General features: G+C 44.1%; 1 protein-coding gene across 1 annotated transcript in view; it reads left to right on the forward strand.

Moving 5' to 3' along the window:
• Positions 1-17,592, forward strand: part of LOC147676816 (uncharacterized) — a 162,754-nt gene that overhangs the window by 49,097 nt on the left and 96,065 nt on the right. The gene's annotated exons all lie outside the window — the stretch shown is intronic.

A 17,592-nucleotide genomic window follows, 5' to 3' on the forward strand; every position in this document is an offset into this window, starting at 1 on the left:
TCCTGCTGGCGAGGGGTATTTTCGCAGTGAGATAGGGCACCGGCATGGCGACCTTTCTGCGTCCCACCACTTCAGTGGCTCTGGGGGTCTCGCCAGGTTCTCCCAGGTGGCCGCACTCTGATGCTTGCCTCACTGCTGACCTTGAGATGCAGGAGGCCCTGGGAAAGGCCGCCCTCTCCTCCGACTCCCCAGTGAGGGTGAGTGAATGGAAGCTTTGTGAGATCATGCAGTGAGTGAGCTCACGGAGAAGCGCTCCCCTGAAGCCCCTGCAGCTGCCAGGCCAGCTGTTGTCAAAGCACTGCAGAGGGAGCTGGGTAAATGTTCATTCACTCATTCACCCCCCGCGGCCCCTTTCTTGTCCATGTTCTTCTCTTCCCCTCCACGTTGCTATTTTCTCCTTGTGCTTCTCTCTTCCCCCCCATATGACATAGGCTCCACGTTGGTCTCTCTCACCATGCCCTGTGCTTCTACCCGGCCCTATTTGTTGCTTCCCCCACCCTCTGTTTTACTTCAGCAATCCACCCTCCCAATGTCCCCTCTGCTTTGGAGATGCTCTGCTCCATTTCTGTCTTACGTTTTAAATTTAACTCCCCTCAAATCTTCCATTGCCACTGCCACTGTTGTTGTTTACTTTTAAAGTATCCACCTTCCACACTGTTGTTTCTTCCTGTTACCTTTGTCATCGTCGTTATGGAGACTGTAGCTGAGCTCCATTCCTAAAATGTCCATTCTAAAATGGTTACTAGAACAATATGCTTGTAAACCTAGCAATGCACGTCTTGCAGCCATGTCTCCCATGGGATTACACAAGCATTGGTGCAATTTTTTTGTGAGAATTCATATATGTGGTCTGCAGTGTGCATGTTTGTGTTATGTTGGTTTGAACAGGAGGCTATTCCAACGCAAATGAGCAAAATCTTAGTACAGTACCCATTTTGAGATTACTTCCATGTTATAATCATAGCACTCACTCTTCTGTTTTCATCGCCAACGCTAGGTCCTGAAGGATCGGAGTCTTTAACTGATGTACTGCTGCATGTGCAGGAGAGAAGGGTATTCTTGTTTCCATATGGTTTTTGTCTCCATTGTTAAACAAGCATTGGCAAAGACAATAGGCTGCGCCTATTTGAGATCTATCGGCTTTGTGAATGATTTTTAGCTATGTTGCTCAGCAGCATGTTTAAATGTAAAAAAAAAAATAAGAAGAGCTAGGGCACGACCAGTGTTGACCATGCCAAAGCTCCTTTTTTATTTCTTTACTTTAAACCTTGCTGTATAGCAGCAATACTTCTGTAGAACATGGCTTAAAAACATTGACAAAGGTAAATAAGGAAGCTTTTCTATTTTTATTTTTTACAATGTTTTACAGCAGTTTGACTGTGGTGCAGCGTAGTCGAAAGTTGAAAAAAAGTGTTGTGAACCGACCAGCATTAACCAGGTCAAAATGCTTTTAAATTTTTTTTATTATTTTTTACTTGCATCCAGATTGCATATCAGCCATGCTGCTGTTCAATATAGATAACAAACATTGACAAAGTTAATAGAGTTTGGATAGGTGGAACCTATTATCTTTGCCTGTGCTCTTACTCCTAGTGCTGGCTCTTTATTTTTTTTGGCAAATGCCAGTGCTGCTTCAGTTGAGTCCACCGATCATCCATATTAGATTGAGTGTTCTGTACTTGCACTGCTTCAACGAACCCAGTTGAGGATAGCAACTGAACGTTTAGCTTCAAATTATAAGTTTCTTTACATAAAGTTTTAAAAATTTCAATGTACAATTGTGCTTTTATGTTTATATGTATATATTAACCCGTTTCATGCGCCTGCAATTTTGAGGAAGTGCGATACTTCTGCAAAACGGGCGGGGCCGCGTCGGCCATTGGCCGACAGCAGCACTGGGCAGGTAGTGCTGCCGTCGGCCAATGGCAGACGGCAGCATGGAAGGGGTTAATCTGCTAATAATATTTAATTTTCTAAACCGTTGCTAATTCCCCTAGTAGGTGTCACAGACCCCCAGGGGTCCGCGGTCCACAGTTTAAGAATCACTGCCATCTACTAATAAAGCCCTAAACATCAAAACGTCAAACTAAGGCCTCCTTATGCCCTGAACAAATCATCCCATCAAACTTGGCTTCAACATCTCCCCTGTTCGCAACATCCCTGTCTTAAACCTAGCTTAGAGGCTTCTTTGATGGTTACCTGACCTTCCTCTGCCCTTGGGCAGGTGTTTAATTATGCAGGGCTGGACTGGTAACCCAAAGCAGCCCTGGAAAATGTTTTCAGACCAGCCTCTGTACAGTATATAGTGAACGAGCAGCGAGTGCACACGACAACTACAAAGGGGGCTTGGGCAGGTTCTCTCCCCAAGAAAATTTGGGGAAAGCAAACTCAAAAATGGTGTATTCTGCAACACATGTTTTATTATATTTTCAATTGTTTAAGTTTGTAAAGCATAGCGAATGATGACCTTACTGTGCAACAGGATGCAACAATCTTTGTTGGGGGCTCTTCAAAGACTCTCTCACTATCACCCTTCAACAGTGCCTCTCATCTCTCCATATCCTCCTCTCACATGTATTTTATTTATTTGTCGCACCTTTCATTCCAGTGGAGCATTTTTTTCACATGCATACAAAGACAATGAATCATGTGTGTGTAAATCAGTATATAGAAAATGTTCCAAAGACAAAGAGAAATACAAGGTGTAGGATTAATATGTCATCCATACTGGTTTGCATTTTTTAAGAGCTCTATTTCAGGAGAAGCACACACTCCGTATTTAGAATGTAACATAGTAGTTAGAGATGGCTTTACTAATAAAAATTTATTTGTACCCCAAAAATCCCCTTTTCGCGACATTAGGGTAATGAGAGACTTGGAAAAAGTCTAACTTTCTAACCTGTACCATGCAGTTTGCATGCAGCTCTTTCATGGCAGTGCATAGCTCACTGTGCTAGATTACGACTGTAACTTGTGAACGGCACAGTAATAAAAGGATCTCTGTGACAAAAGCAGTAATCCACTGAACTATGCACATAAAATACTGTTCTGTGATTTACATGGTACACCTTCTTTGCAGCAGGCACATGAACCCTCTGTGCTACCTTATGGTTGGCCTTATTGACCCCTTCCTTATCAGCACAGACAAATCAATAAATTACATATAGATACTACTTAAACAGATTGCCGATATATGAAGGGTCATGGATTTCATAATTTGCTCACACACTCTGTTTAGCAATTGGGATTTAGGGAAGTGTACCTTACTGCAAGCTTTTTATTGAATTCTTTTTGAATAGTGTAAAATCCATCAAAAGGTATTTGTGCGGTTTACATGAGCACCAGTTACATTGCACAGCATATATTAATTTGATGGGCACCAGGACATTGTTATTTTCCCACAATTACAGGCTGCTGAGCTGACCACAAGACTCAAACTTAGTTCCCCTGTTACAAAGGGGAAAGCTCTGTCCTTAACACCACAATCGACCCTATTATACTTCCCAAAATGCCCTTATAATTTCATTTTTGTAACACCCCGTTCACAAATGTATATATCATGGGGTTAAACAAATTTCTTTCCAAACATGTTTAAATGCAAAAAACAATATTATTGGGTTGTCGCTGATGTGCCTTTGCCACCTCTATAAAGTTGTAGTCACTCTTCATTCACTCTGTACCTATCTGCTCGAGCGAAAAACAGTAACTCTGTCAAGAAAAATCATGTTTCCTGTGGTAATTAATCCGATGTTTCTAACAATTGAAAACATCTTGCTGATAGCATTACACCTTTACTTTGCTTTTGGCAGAACGTATTAATTACACGAACCGCATGAACACCTAAGCACTATGCAAACACTGATTAGCAAAGCTTTCATTTAAAAGTTCCCACAAACTGTGGCAAACAATTTCTCACACAAACAAGGACACCAAGCCTTCCATTTTGGCCACAAGTCGTCAGCTGAAACCCAGCCATTCAGGTTTATCAAATACAAAAATATATATTGGCCACATTTATTTTTGTCGCAAACATTACTGCTCCTTCAAAGAAACAGCCTTTCCTTTAAAAAATGCGGACAAATCACAAGTCTGCCCCACCTTATTAGCCCATCACAAGTAACCATCTGTGCACAATTGTTTTCCTTTCACGCTGTCTGTCAGCACCTGGGAGACGCTACTCCCATAACCTTCACTGTGTCCCAGCATACAGAGGTGGAGCAGGAAGTTGAAGTTAATTTACATGGCAGTGTTTAATTGGTGCCGATGGTTTCCAGTGCTCGGCACCGTCACTTAATTGTCAAAACCAGCTCTAGTGACAGCTCTAGTGACAGTCCACCACAAGGTGGCACTGTCTTTTTTATTTTGAGATGAGCACAACAACTGTGTTTATTAAGTCAATGTGCATTAGAAATGAATAATCCCAGCCTATAGTGCCATTATTATACCTTTGCGTAGCCTGAAATAAGCTGAATTGTTACACTTGTAGGAGTGTGATGGTTAGATATTATGTTAGTAAGGCCATTGGCAGTGCTGGCAGGGTAGAGTGGGGCAGGCTGCAGTGGCATCCAAGAAGGGCCAATACTTCCCTAGAATGCTTAAACTTCTTTGTATATGTTGACTTGGTGCTCCAGGTAGAATGGAGACAGACCTGCTGTGATAACGCTCAGTAATGAAAGCCTGTGTCTGGCTAGCGGACTGAATTACCAAATAGCCCAAATAACATATATTTTTAAAAATAAAATTTACAATTGAAAGATAACATCCTAAAAAGTCATCCTGTATTTTAACCACATATCTCTGCTTTCAGAATCTTATTTTTTTAATTTCAAACAATTACAATTGTTTACTTTGTGTACGTCAAAAAGAACGAAAACCACAGGAAAGGGCCATTGAATATCGTCCTGCTGCAAAATGGCAATTTTGAACACCTACACAAAATGGAAAATAATATACGGCGACTTTAGAAAAAAATTAAATTAAAAAAAACACATTTTAGCATCTGCCTACTTTATGTATAATTCATTACGGTACCGAATCATTACTGCCTTTGGATATTGAACATCATATGATACATTTTGGCTTGTCTTGTTAAATACCCAATGTGCCATTTTTTTATACAAATACAATATGATCATATCACTACTGCCACAAATCAATCTAGGTTTGATTTCAATGCATCACCACACGGTGCAGTTAGTGAAGGCATTATTTTAATAACATTATTTATATTCAACATTTTAAATAGATTTTGGTTGATCTGGGGATAAATTGGATTTCCAGTGTTCATTATATAGCACAAAATCCCAACCATAGGTGTGTCTGGCCGTTATCCAGTGGCACATAAAATAACAGTAAATGTTTTAACGCCCAGATAATGTACTGCATGGCTAATTCCTGATAAGCTCCCAAAGGCGAGACCTATTGGCATTGCCAATGCTTTTTGCTATTGTCTCCATAATTGCTGACTTGGCTACCATCACTTTTGCCAATGCTTCTGTAGAGTCACCCCCATTCTGGAGCACTGTAATCAATTCTTTTTCAGCAGCAGCAAATCTGCCTTGCATATCATTTAACGAGGAACGCTTTTTCTTGTTCAGGGATAGTGAAAAACTAAGTGTCTCCCCACAAATTCCTGCTTTTAACGAATCCCACAAAACTTCGACACCTGCACTCCCTATGTTCTCCTTGAGAAATTGGGGAATCCATATCCTCATATGTTCACAGTGTTCTTCATAAGAAAGAGTTTGTTCAAAACTCCAATAAGTTGCACCCGTATTTTTTGGCGCTTTCCCTTTAAGCTCTACGATAAGGGGATTATGATCGAACAGTGTACGTGGGGCTTTTTCAATTGAGCAGGCGTGAAGAATAGTGTAAGACACTAGTATATAATCTAATCTTCCGTTTTTATTGTGCGGGTGAGAAAAATAGGTGAACCCAGGATCCGAGGGATTCTGCCAATTCCAAATATCTGACAATGCCTGCTCACTGTATTGTGTCTTCAATGCTCTATATACCTTTTTTATCCAGCCACTATATATCCAGTCATTATCCAGGCTTATATTTTAATCGGCTGGCAAATTTATATTAAAATCCCAGCAGAGGGTAGGGTAGTGGCCAGGCAGCCAGTTCATTAGTTATATAATGAAATACTGCTGGGTCATCTAAGGTACTTCCATAGATTGTACATATAGTGAGAGGGTCTCCATTGTTTCTGCGGCATTCAGTGATCACCCACCTCCCATACTGATCCACTGACGTTTGCGTGAATTGTAGAAAGCGATTAGAGGTCAAAATTGCTACCCGGCGTGTCCGTGAACTTTGTGTTGTAGCCCCCATCAGTGTGTAGCCAAGTGTTTCCAATAGATATATCTGAGAACTTTCTGCATAAAAATAACATCAGCATTCAATAAGCGGAGCCCCGCTGCGGTGTTACGCCTTTTTTTGAGATCATTGAGGCCGCAAATATTAATTGTAGCTATACACAATTTAATCATTTAAAATAGGTAAGGAGTTTCATCTAAAGAAAAACAAACCACTCACAAAGCTGGAACCCAATTTGCCAACCCCTTCCCACTCGTGACCCTGCACCCCCCTAATCTCACCCTCCCACCACCTACCGCTGAGGTTACCTGGCGCTGCTCGAGCCAGGATGAAGGCATCTGAGCACTCGTGACCCCGCTTTCCCCGCCGGTCTTCCCCCCGTAATTTAAAACATCCTCAGTGAAAAACGTCCAAACAGTCAAATACTTCTTGTACAGGGCTTTCACCTATCATAGCTAATGGTCAAATTAAGTTTAAGCTATTTGAAGATTTTTGAGCAGGCTGAATCATGTCTATAGAGAAAAGGGAAAAGAAAGATTGAAGAGAGCCCAGAACTATAGATAGTGTGAAAAGTCTACATTTAGACAGAGTTTTTTTAATCTTTGAGCCCTAGTTTTTGTCTCCTTTTCGACCAGTGATCTCATGTAGGTAAGCCTGGGCCTGGATTTCAGATAAAAAAAACTTTGCATGGTCCCTTTGTATACGACCTTTAAACGGGCTGGATTTTGTAGACCGACAACAGCACCAAGTTGTTGAAAGGGGGCAAAGCTGTCTCAACCTCCATGTGCGCTCAACAGTGGCATGGGCGAAGTCGGGCCTTGTAAAGAAGATGATACCATTGAATTCTTTCTTGGTAGTTGGCCAAGCCAGATCATAGAGTAGTTGGCAAAGGAGGTCGTTTCCAAAGTATAGGAGCATTGCTCGTGGGTATTGGGGAGTGACTGAGGGGTGTTTGGATGGTGTTAGTGGGAAATGGTGTGCTCGCTGTATCTCCTTATCCCAGTCCCAGGTGTGTAGTTCCGGGAAGGCTCCCTTAAGGAGCGTGATTATAAAGGCCCTATGATCGTTCCCTTCCACTCCCTCTGGAACGCGTAGGTTGTTGCGTCGTAGTCTATTCTCCTGCTCCTCAACTTTCAACATTAGGGGGCTCATTAGGATGACGGGCGGACTTTGTCCGCCCGCCATCCTGTCGGAATTAGGGACCGCCTGCCATTAGGGCGGGGGTCCCGTGGGGGGTATTAGGATGTGCCCGTCACAGTGGCGGGCACATCCTGCATTAATAGCATTGTGGCAGGCGGTGCTCTCTGCACCGCCCGCCACAATGCTATTAATGCATTTCCAATCACGTAGTCAAAATGTACCACGTGACCACCGGGTCTGAATACCAAAGTAAATTTATTTTTTCTTAGAAATTTAAATTCGAATTCAAGGGCACAGGCAAAAACAAGGCAACTGTTATTACAGTAAATTCATGTTGACACTATCTACAACTATACAAAATTTACAAATGTACAACACTTACGGGGATACATTAAGCAATACAAATGAACAGGACACACCAAAACGATACAAAAATCAATAAACAACATCAATTGCCGTTATATACAGTGAAAAAACTTTCAAATGCAAAAGCAAACGTATAGCCAGTCCATAACAATATGAAACCATATGACAGGCGGAACAGATGGAATGTGATGCCTGCCTGTCAACCAATCCTGTGGATAAGTGTTTCTAGCGGGTTTGCACAACTAGGATCCAAAAATGATTGGAGAAGTTCTATCCTAGGGGCACCCTTAAAGTTTGCCACAGGGTGGGAGTGTCGACGCGTTTCGAACCTTCATTAATTACAGGTTCTCCTCAGGACGGGGACTGGGGACAGGAATTCTGTGGGAGACATACAGAGTGGGTGTCAGATTTTAATAAAACTTCTACAAAATACTCCGACTCCAGGGAGCTTGAACACAGTGATTACCTGCACAATGGCAAGGAGATAGATGTGGTGTCGGTTGGACTCAACCAGGAAAGAATTTTTCTGAAAAGAACAAGTGAAAGAAGGCTCAGAGCGGTGGCTACCAAAGGGAAGGAGTGATACACACGAAAAGGCAGCACGCATAATGTGCTATGATTGTGGTCCTACCTGTACTTCAACCAGGGCTGAGGTTGGGGTGCAGAGCCCGCAACACAGTGCCCGAGCGGAGGAGTGGAAAGCTCACATAATGAACCGTCTCAATTTGGGATCTGGGGGATCATAAAAAACATCAAAGCCAGAGTCAGTGTCGCTGGGGCGGGTAGGCGCTCCCACACGTTAGTTTGAAACACCCACCATGAATATCACGTACCTGGGAACCCAACCAGTCACAGGGGACTCCTCCGCGCCAGCAAGAGAATGAAGATTGCGCTGGTGCCTGCCGGGGAAAGTGCGAGCTCGCATTAATAACATGCCCGAGTTTTGTGCCACAAAGCGGTTATAAAGGCAGGAGCGTCCCTGGGGCGCGAGGCACTTACTTGGTAAGAAGGAATTAATCCGGCGTTCTTAGAGCAGCACTGCGGTCAGTCTGTACCGCGCCGCGCTCAAACACTGTGTTAAAGAACCCGCCCGGTCGGAAGGCCGGTGGGCGTGGCTTGAGGGTGGCAGACGCCAAGAATGCTGGTTATTGTAGTTTGACTGCTCACTAGAAGTGATACAGCGTGGGAGGGTCGGAAGGAGGTCGGGAACTGGTACGCTGTAGTGCAGCGTATGGGGTCATTATAATGTTCTGGGCACATTATCACAAGTGCAAAAAGTGTCCGCAGGAATTTTTTAAGCAGGAATTTTTTAAGCAGCACAGGGGGTAAAAAACGGTCACAAAGCTACTTTTTTCGAATGTGGTGCAACATAACAGGTGTGTGCAAGCATTTGAACACATTTGACATATTTCACAGTTCATTTGGAAAAACAACGCATTGAAGAGACACAATACATTTGGTTATGGAGTATGAAAACATGTAAAGTTAGATCTCATACATAGTTCACAATCACATAGATCCTGGGGGTACAAATGCTGATATTTACACAGGGTCTCATGGCAACAGCACACAAGCCTAAGTAATGCAGAGGAATATATTTGCGGGTTTCTGATAGAGCTCATACTCTAGGACACATAGCAATGGGATTTCAACCCGCCCACCCCTGGTTGCCTCAACGCTCCAAGCAAGAGAGAGTAGGAAAGCACACACAGTGAGAAAAAAGTAAGAATCACAGCGCAGCCAAGCTCAGCCAAAAGATTCAGTTCATAGGCTGGTAGATTCAGTCATTTCATTCAGGCCAGAATTAGATGTGTCAAACTTAAGTATGAGGTACGCCTCTTTTTGTGAGAGACGGGCATCTGGGTCACCGCTGCCGCCCCTGATGACCGCCAGTACTGTCCATCTCATGTCCTGACTGGAATGTTTTTGTTGTACATAGTGAGAAACCATCGGGGCCGTCAAGATTTTGTTGTTGATTCTTGACCGGTGTTGTATGATTCTCTGACGGACTTCCTGTGTAGTTTTGCCAATATATAGCAAGTTGCACGGACAAAGTATGGCGTAAACTGTGTATTTTGTCTTGCAGTTTGTGTGCTCGTTGTGACGCCAAAATTTTTTTCCATCCGTGAAGAGCGAGCCTTCCATCGTGAGTTCACACACTGAGCAGGTCCCGCATTTGCGATGCCCTGTGACTGGACTTGCTCCGAAGATGGTGCTTTGAGCGACCTTTTTTGACGCTGGTCTGGTGGTTGTAATCATTTGGCCAATACTCCTGTTCTTCTTTAGTGCAAAAAGGGGGGTACCTATATCAGGAAGTGTTTCTTGCACCAGATGCCAACTCTTTCTGATGATTTTCTGGAGTTGGTTCGTGTGGGGGCCAAAGGTGGAAACGCACACCATCCTCTCCGTTGTCGGTCTTGATCTCTTTTCTAGGAGATGTTCCCTAGGTGTCCATCTGGCTCTCTTCATGGAATGCTTCAAGAGTTTTTGGGGGTAGCCCCGTTCTTGTAACTTCAAAGTAAGATTCTGGCCATGTAGCTCAAACTGCTCGATGGTAGTACAGTTGCGTCTCACACGGAGATATTGGCCATAAGGGAGGTTATCCCTTAGGCTCCGCGGGTGGTAGCTCTTGTAATGAAGAGCATTATTTTTGTCCGTCTTCTTTTGATACAGAGAACACGACAACATGTTGTCCCTCACTGAGACTTCGACATCCAGAAATGGAAGTGATCTTTCATGGTAGCTCAAACTGAACTTAATATCTGGACTCCTGTTGTTCAGCCACACGTGGAATTCTTCTAGTAGTGTAGATGTTCCGTTCCACACACACCACACGTCATCTATATATCGGAACCACTGTCCGATGTTGCCTCTGTAGGGGTTGTTATTCAGCACATATTTTTCTTCAAATTGTCCCATGAACAAGATGGCCATTTCAGGGGCGAAGGGGCAGCCCATAGCCGAGCCTTTGATTTGAAGAAACATTTCCTCTTCGAAGGTAAAGAAATTCTTTTTCAGAGCAACAGTGGCCAATGAGATTATAAACTCAGTGGGAATTCTGTGAGGGCGTGGTCGGTTGTCCAGATACAGTTCCATCACGTCTAAGCCATCTTGTTGTGGTATTTGTGTGTATAAGGATGACACATCCATAGAGGCAAGGAGTTGAGTTGAGGAGTCAAACGGAAGGCCTTCTACTTTGTTTATAAAATCCATGGTGTCACGCAAGAAAGATGGTACTTGCACCACAAGGGGTTTCAGGAAAACGTCAACGAATTTGGAGATGGGTTGGGGAGGTGATGGATCCAAAACCTTCTCTGTTTCTCAGTTTGGTTGTGCGAGCGGCTGCTCGCAAGGTTGTCTCCTGTTTCGACCTTAAAGGGTGGTCGATCAGTTGCATTAATTGTGGTAGGGGAGGTTCTCCTTCCTTGACTCCTAGCATGGCCGAACAAGACACGTTATCTTTCAGTGAGGATCATGTAAAAAAACTTCTCTCTGACTCCACTCTTTTTTCTTCTGTTAAACTCAGTAGCACAGCCAAACAGCTCAACTATGCCGAAAAATTAACTAGGCTTAGAAAAAAACATGTTCGGACAGAGCTCCATGGTCATTTCCTCCTGGCAAACCTCAGAGCAGGTACAATCCCGTGGGGCCTCCAGATTAAAAATGTCCCCGTTATTTTTACCGACGACCCTGTCTATCGGAAGGGATTCAGTTTCATCAGTACCAAGTGCAGTAGGGACCTGATGGTACACACAGTGGAAACTGCCCAGCGCATCCTTAAAAAGGAAGAAGAAGAAATTGAAGAACAACTCCAAGCCATCAGAGACAATCATACTGAGTCTGAGGCAAAGGCTCTTCTGGAGAAGATCGAAAAGGAGCTGGTCACATTCCGAGATAACACCATCAACTTCAAGACGTCTAAATTTGAAAAAGACCAAAAAAACTTTAACATCGACACTGTGTATCCCTATTTAAAAGACGAATTCTATAGCAGATCCGACTCTGTTAGGTACCTGAATTCCAACCAGGGTAGATCCAAGAGAAGATTCACTACCTTTTCGGAAACATCTTCTTCCGAATCCATGGAAGATTCCGATGCAGGAGAGGGCCCGTCGAATCGAAACCAACAGAACAGGAACACTCCAAAGAGGCCTTTTTAGGCCAGGGCCAACAACCCAAGCGAACACGATTCAAACCACAATGGGAGATGACCACACGCAAGAAACATTACAACTCGTGAAACCATCTGCCATCATCAACATCTCGGACAAAGTCCTGTCCAAAGCCGAGCAAGAAGTCTTGGAGATGGGTCTTTCCTTTGTACCGGGGGTAGCCATGGATTTTACCAAAATCAAAATGGAAGTTATGGAGTTTTTTCGGAAGGTCCGCTTGAGATGGTTCTTCAAGGATGCTACGGATCAAGTCTCCTCTGAGGCATCAGGATTGAGAAATAAGTCCTCGTTTTGTCCACCGAACCACAATGTCTCTAAAAATATACTGGCCTTTGAACGTTCGGTCATGTCTTCGCTGAATGTTCTGGAAAAAAAACGTCCTTTCGTCCCAAGAAACATCACTAAGAAACAGAAAGAAGCTATCCAAGAACTTAAAAATCAGCAGGAGGCCGTCATCAGGCAAGCCGATAAAGGGGGCGCGGTGGTCTTGTGGTCAAAAGATCTTTACCGCACTGAAGGGCGGAACCATGTGTACAATCAGGAGTGGTACCGCAAGATCACCCACGATCCTACTGCACAGATACAAGACGAAGTCAGTAAACTTGTCAACGCCGCCAAAGACTCAGGGTTCCTTGGACCTAAAGAATCTGAATACCTCATTAAAAAACACCCTAGAACACCACACCTGTACTTTCTTCCCAAAGTACACAAAGATCCGAAATTACCACCCGGCCGCCCCATTGTGTCCGGGTGTGATTCTGTGTTTGAACCCATCTCCAAATTCGTTGACGTTTTCCTGAAACCCCTTGTGGTGCAAGTACCATCTTTCTTGCGTGACACCATGGATTTTATAAACAAAGTAGAAGGCCTTCCGTTTGACTCCTCAACTCAACTCCTTGCCTCTATGGATGTGTCATCCTTATACACACAAATACCACAACAAGATGGCTTAGACGTGATGGAACTGTATCTGGACAACCGACCACGCCCTCACAGAATTCCCACTGAGTTTATAATCTCATTGGCCACTGTTGCTCTGAAAAAGAATTTCTTTACCTTCGAAGAGGAAATGTTTCTTCAAATCAAAGGCTCGGCTATGGGCTGCCCCTTCGCCCCTGAAATGGCCATCTTGTTCATGGGACAATTTGAAGAAAAATATGTGCTGAATAACAACCCCTACAGAGGCAACATCGGACAGTGGTTCCGATATATAGATGACGTGTGGTGTGTGTGGAACGGAACATCTACACTACTAGAAGAATTCCACGTGTGGCTGAACAACAGGAGTCCAGATATTAAGTTCAGTTTGAGCTACCATGAAAGATCACTTCCATTTCTGGATGTCGAAGTCTCAGTGAGGGACAACATGTTGTCGTGTTCTCTGTATCAAAAGAAGACGGACAAAAATAATGCTCTTCATTACAAGAGCTACCACCCGCGGAGCCTAAGGGATAACCTCCCTTATGGCCAATATCTCCGTGTGAGACGCAACTGTACTACCATCGAGCAGTTTGAGCTACATGGCCAGAATCTTACTTTGAAGTTACAAGAACGGGGCTACCCCCAAAAACTCTTGAAGCATTCCATGAAGAGAGCCAGATGGACACCTAGGGAACATCTCCTAGAAAAGAGATCAAGACCGACAACGGAGAGGATGGTGTGCGTTTCCACCTTTGGCCCCCACACGAACCAACTCCAGAAAATCATCAGAAAGAGTTGGCATCTGGTGCAAGAAACACTTCCTGATATAGGTACCCCCCTTTTTGCACTAAAGAAGAACAGGAGTATTGGCCAAATGATTACAACCACCAGACCAGCGTCAAAAAAGGTCGCTCAAAGCACCATCTTCGGAGCAAGTCCAGTCACAGGGCATCGCAAATGCGGGACCTGCTCAGTGTGTGAACTCACGATGGAAGGCTCGCTCTTCACGGATGGAAAAAAATTTGGGCGTCACAACGAGCACACAAACTGCAAGACAAAATACACAGTTTACGCCATACTTTGTCCGTGCAACTTGCTATATATTGGCAAAACTACACAGGAAGTCCGTCAGAGAATCATACAACACCGGTCAAGAATCAACAACAAAATCTTGACGGCCCCGATGGTTTCTCACTATGTACAACAAAAACATTCCAGTCAGGACATGAGATGGACAGTACTGGCGGTCATCAGGGGCGGCAGCGGTGACCCAGATGCCCGTCTCTCACAAAAAGAGGCGTACCTCATACTTAAGTTTGACACATCTAATTCTGGCCTGAATGAAATGACTGAATCTACCAGCCTATGAACTGAATCTTTTGGCTGAGCTTGGCTGCGCTGTGATTCTTACTTTTTTCTCACTGTGTGTGCTTTCCTACTCTCTCTTGCTTGGAGCGTTGAGGCAACCAGGGGTGGGCGGGTTGAAATCCCATTGCTATGTGTCCTAGAGTATGAGCTCTATCAGAAACCCGCAAATATATTCCTCTGCATTACTTAGGCTTGTGTGCTGTTGCCATGAGACCCTGTGTAAATATCAGCATTTGTACCCCCAGGATCTATGTGATTGTGAACTATGTATGAGATCTAACTTTACATGTTTTCATACTCCATAACCAAATGTATTGTGTCTCTTCAATGCGTTGTTTTTCCAAATGAACTGTGAAATATGTCAAATGTGTTCAAATGCTTGCACACACCTGTTATGTTGCACCACATTCGAAAAAAGTAGCTTTGTGACCGTTTTTTACCCCCTGTGCTGCTTAAAAAATTCCTGCTTAAAAAATTCCTGCGGACACTTTTTGCACTTGTGATAATGTGCCCAGAACATTATAATGACCCCATACGCTGCACTACAGCGTACCAGTTCCCGACCTCCTTCCGACCCTCCCACGCTGTATCACTTCTAGTGAGCAGTCAAACTACAATAACCAGCATTCTTGGCGTCTGCCACCCTCAAGCCACGCCCACCGGCCTTCCGACCGGGCGGGTTCTTTAACACAGTGTTTGAGCGCGGCGCGGTACAGACTGACCGCAGTGCTGCTCTAAGAACGCCGGATTAATTCCTTCTTACCAAGTAAGTGCCTCGCGCCCCAGGGACGCTCCTGCCTTTATAACCGCTTTGTGGCACAAAACTCGGGCATGTTATTAATGCGAGCTCGCACTTTCCCCGGCAGGCACCAGCGCAATCTTCATTCTCTTGCTGGCGCGGAGGAGTCCCCTGTGACTGGTTGGGTTCCCAGGTACGTGATATTCATGGTGGGTGTTTCAAACTAACGTGTGGGAGCGCCTACCCGCCCCAGCGACACTGACTCTGGCTTTGATGTTTTTTATGATCCCCCAGATCCCAAATTGAGACGGTTCATTATGTGAGCTTTCCACTCCTCCGCTCGGGCACCGTGTTGCGGGCTCTGCACCCCAACCTCAGCCCTGGTTGAAGTACAGGTAGGACCACAATCATAGCACATTATGCGTGCTGCCTTTTCGTGTGTATCACTCCTTCCCTTTGGTAGCCACCGCTCTGAGCCTTCTTTCACTTGTTCTTTTCAGAAAAATTCTTTCCTGGTTGAGTCCAACCGACACCACGACTATCTCCTTGCCATTGTGCAGGTAATCACTGTGTTCAAGCTCCCTGGAGTCGGAGTATTTTGTAGAAGTTTTATTAAAATCTGACACCCACTCTGTATGTCTCCCACAGAATTCCTGTCCCCAGTCCCCGTCCTGAGGAGAACCTGTAATTAATGAAGGTTCGAAACGCGTCGACACTCCCACCCTGTGGCAAACTTTAAGGGTGCCCCTAGGATAGAACTTCTCCAATCATTTTTGGATCCTAGTTGTGCAAACCCGCTAGAAACACTTATCCACAGGATTGGTTGACAGGCAGGCATCACATTCCATCTGTTCCGCCTGTCATATGGTTTCATATTGTTATGGACTGGCTATACGTTTGCTTTTGCATTTGAAAGTTTTTTCACTGTATATAACGGCAATTGATGTTGTTTATTGATTTTTGTATCGTTTTGGTGTGTCCTGTTCATTTGTATTGCTTAATGTATCCCCGTAAGTGTTGTACATTTGTAAATTTTGTATAGTTGTAGATAGTGTCAACATGAATTTACTGTAATAACAGTTGCCTTGTTTTTGCCTGTGCCCTTGAATTCGAATTTAAATTTCTAAGAAAAAATAAATTTACTTTGGTATTCAGACCCGGTGGTCACGTGGTACATTTTGACTACGTGATTGGAATTTGCTTTCGTTAAATTTCCCTGCCCAGCCACTTTTTTTCTGTTTTCTTTGCTGTTGAGATCCAGGCTGGGGAGGTGTTGGATCCAAAACCTTCTCTGTTTCTCAGATTAATGCATTTCAGCATTTGCATAAACAAAGCGGCAGGCACTGCGCGGTGCCTGCCTATTTGTTTATGCAAATGAAGGGGGGCACCACAGGTACCCCCGTGTGCAACCCCCAACCCTCCTTCACTCTGGGGGCCCGCAGGGGGCCCCCAGAGTGAAGACCGCATGCCTTTCTGTGACGGCATTGCCGCCACGGAAAGGCATTAGTAATAAGGCATCCTAATATGGCAGGCGGTGTCTGACAGACACTGCCACCATAGAAACCCTTTTCCGCTCCGGTCGCCTTGCGACCGGGGCGGAGAAGCAGCGGACGGTCTTTCCGTCTGCCGCGGTCCCCCCTGCCATTCTAATATGGCGGGGGGGAATTCTGGTGAGGATGTTGGGCGGATTGCCCCCGCCAGGCCGGCGGTGGCTACCGCCAGCCTGGCGGGGGCAATCCGCCCAACATCCTAATGGGCCCCCAGGTCTTTAACTATACCATCATGTTCATCTCCTTGTGTCTTCAAAGTGGCTACATCCTTCTCAAGATTTTCAGTTCGGACTTCCACTGAGGCCATTCTATCCGCAATTTGTGGGTGGGTTGGGAGGGAGGGCGGAGAGTCTGGGATAGTTTAAAATAAAAAATAGTGAGAAAAAGGTAATGCATAGCTTGCTTTCTCTTTTCACTCTTGTGTTGTTTTTTCCAGCTTTCTTCTGATAATGAATTGGAATTATTTCATAGATTGTTGTTAAATTATGCATTAATAAAAAAAAAAAGTTATCTAAAGAACTACCTTGCCCAGCGACAAGAAGGTAGTTGACATCAATGAGAAGTGGCCTTTTCCTGAAAGTGGCAAATGCCAAACCTGACATGCACTGCTGTCTGTACTCTAGGCCTAGAAAAAAACTTTTGAAATTACCTTTTAACCAAGCTGGTATACGGATTGTTGAAAATGCTTGGTAAATACTCATTAGGTCTGGAAACTGCTAAGGTTGCCATTAGAGTGGGCTGTTTCTAATTTAGGTAGGGCAAATATAAGAGTGTTTTAACAAGTTTTTACATTGAGATACATGTATGATGTAAATTCTATTTGTATTCAGTAGTGGGGTTACTGCTCCTTTTGTATTGTAATACGTATTGATAATGTAAATGTTCAATTATAGCAAACAGCATAATATATATTGAGTGAAAACAAAGCCAAATTAACATTAGTTTACAGCTTGCAATGACTAAAGCACACAGGTTGCAGATGTTAGGTGGACATACTTAGAAAAAGTAAGTAAAG

The sequence above is a fragment of the Lissotriton vulgaris genome, chromosome 12 (genome assembly GCF_964263255.1).
Source record: "Lissotriton vulgaris chromosome 12, aLisVul1.2, whole genome shotgun sequence".
NCBI classification, from domain to species: domain Eukaryota; kingdom Metazoa; phylum Chordata; class Amphibia; order Caudata; family Salamandridae; genus Lissotriton; species Lissotriton vulgaris.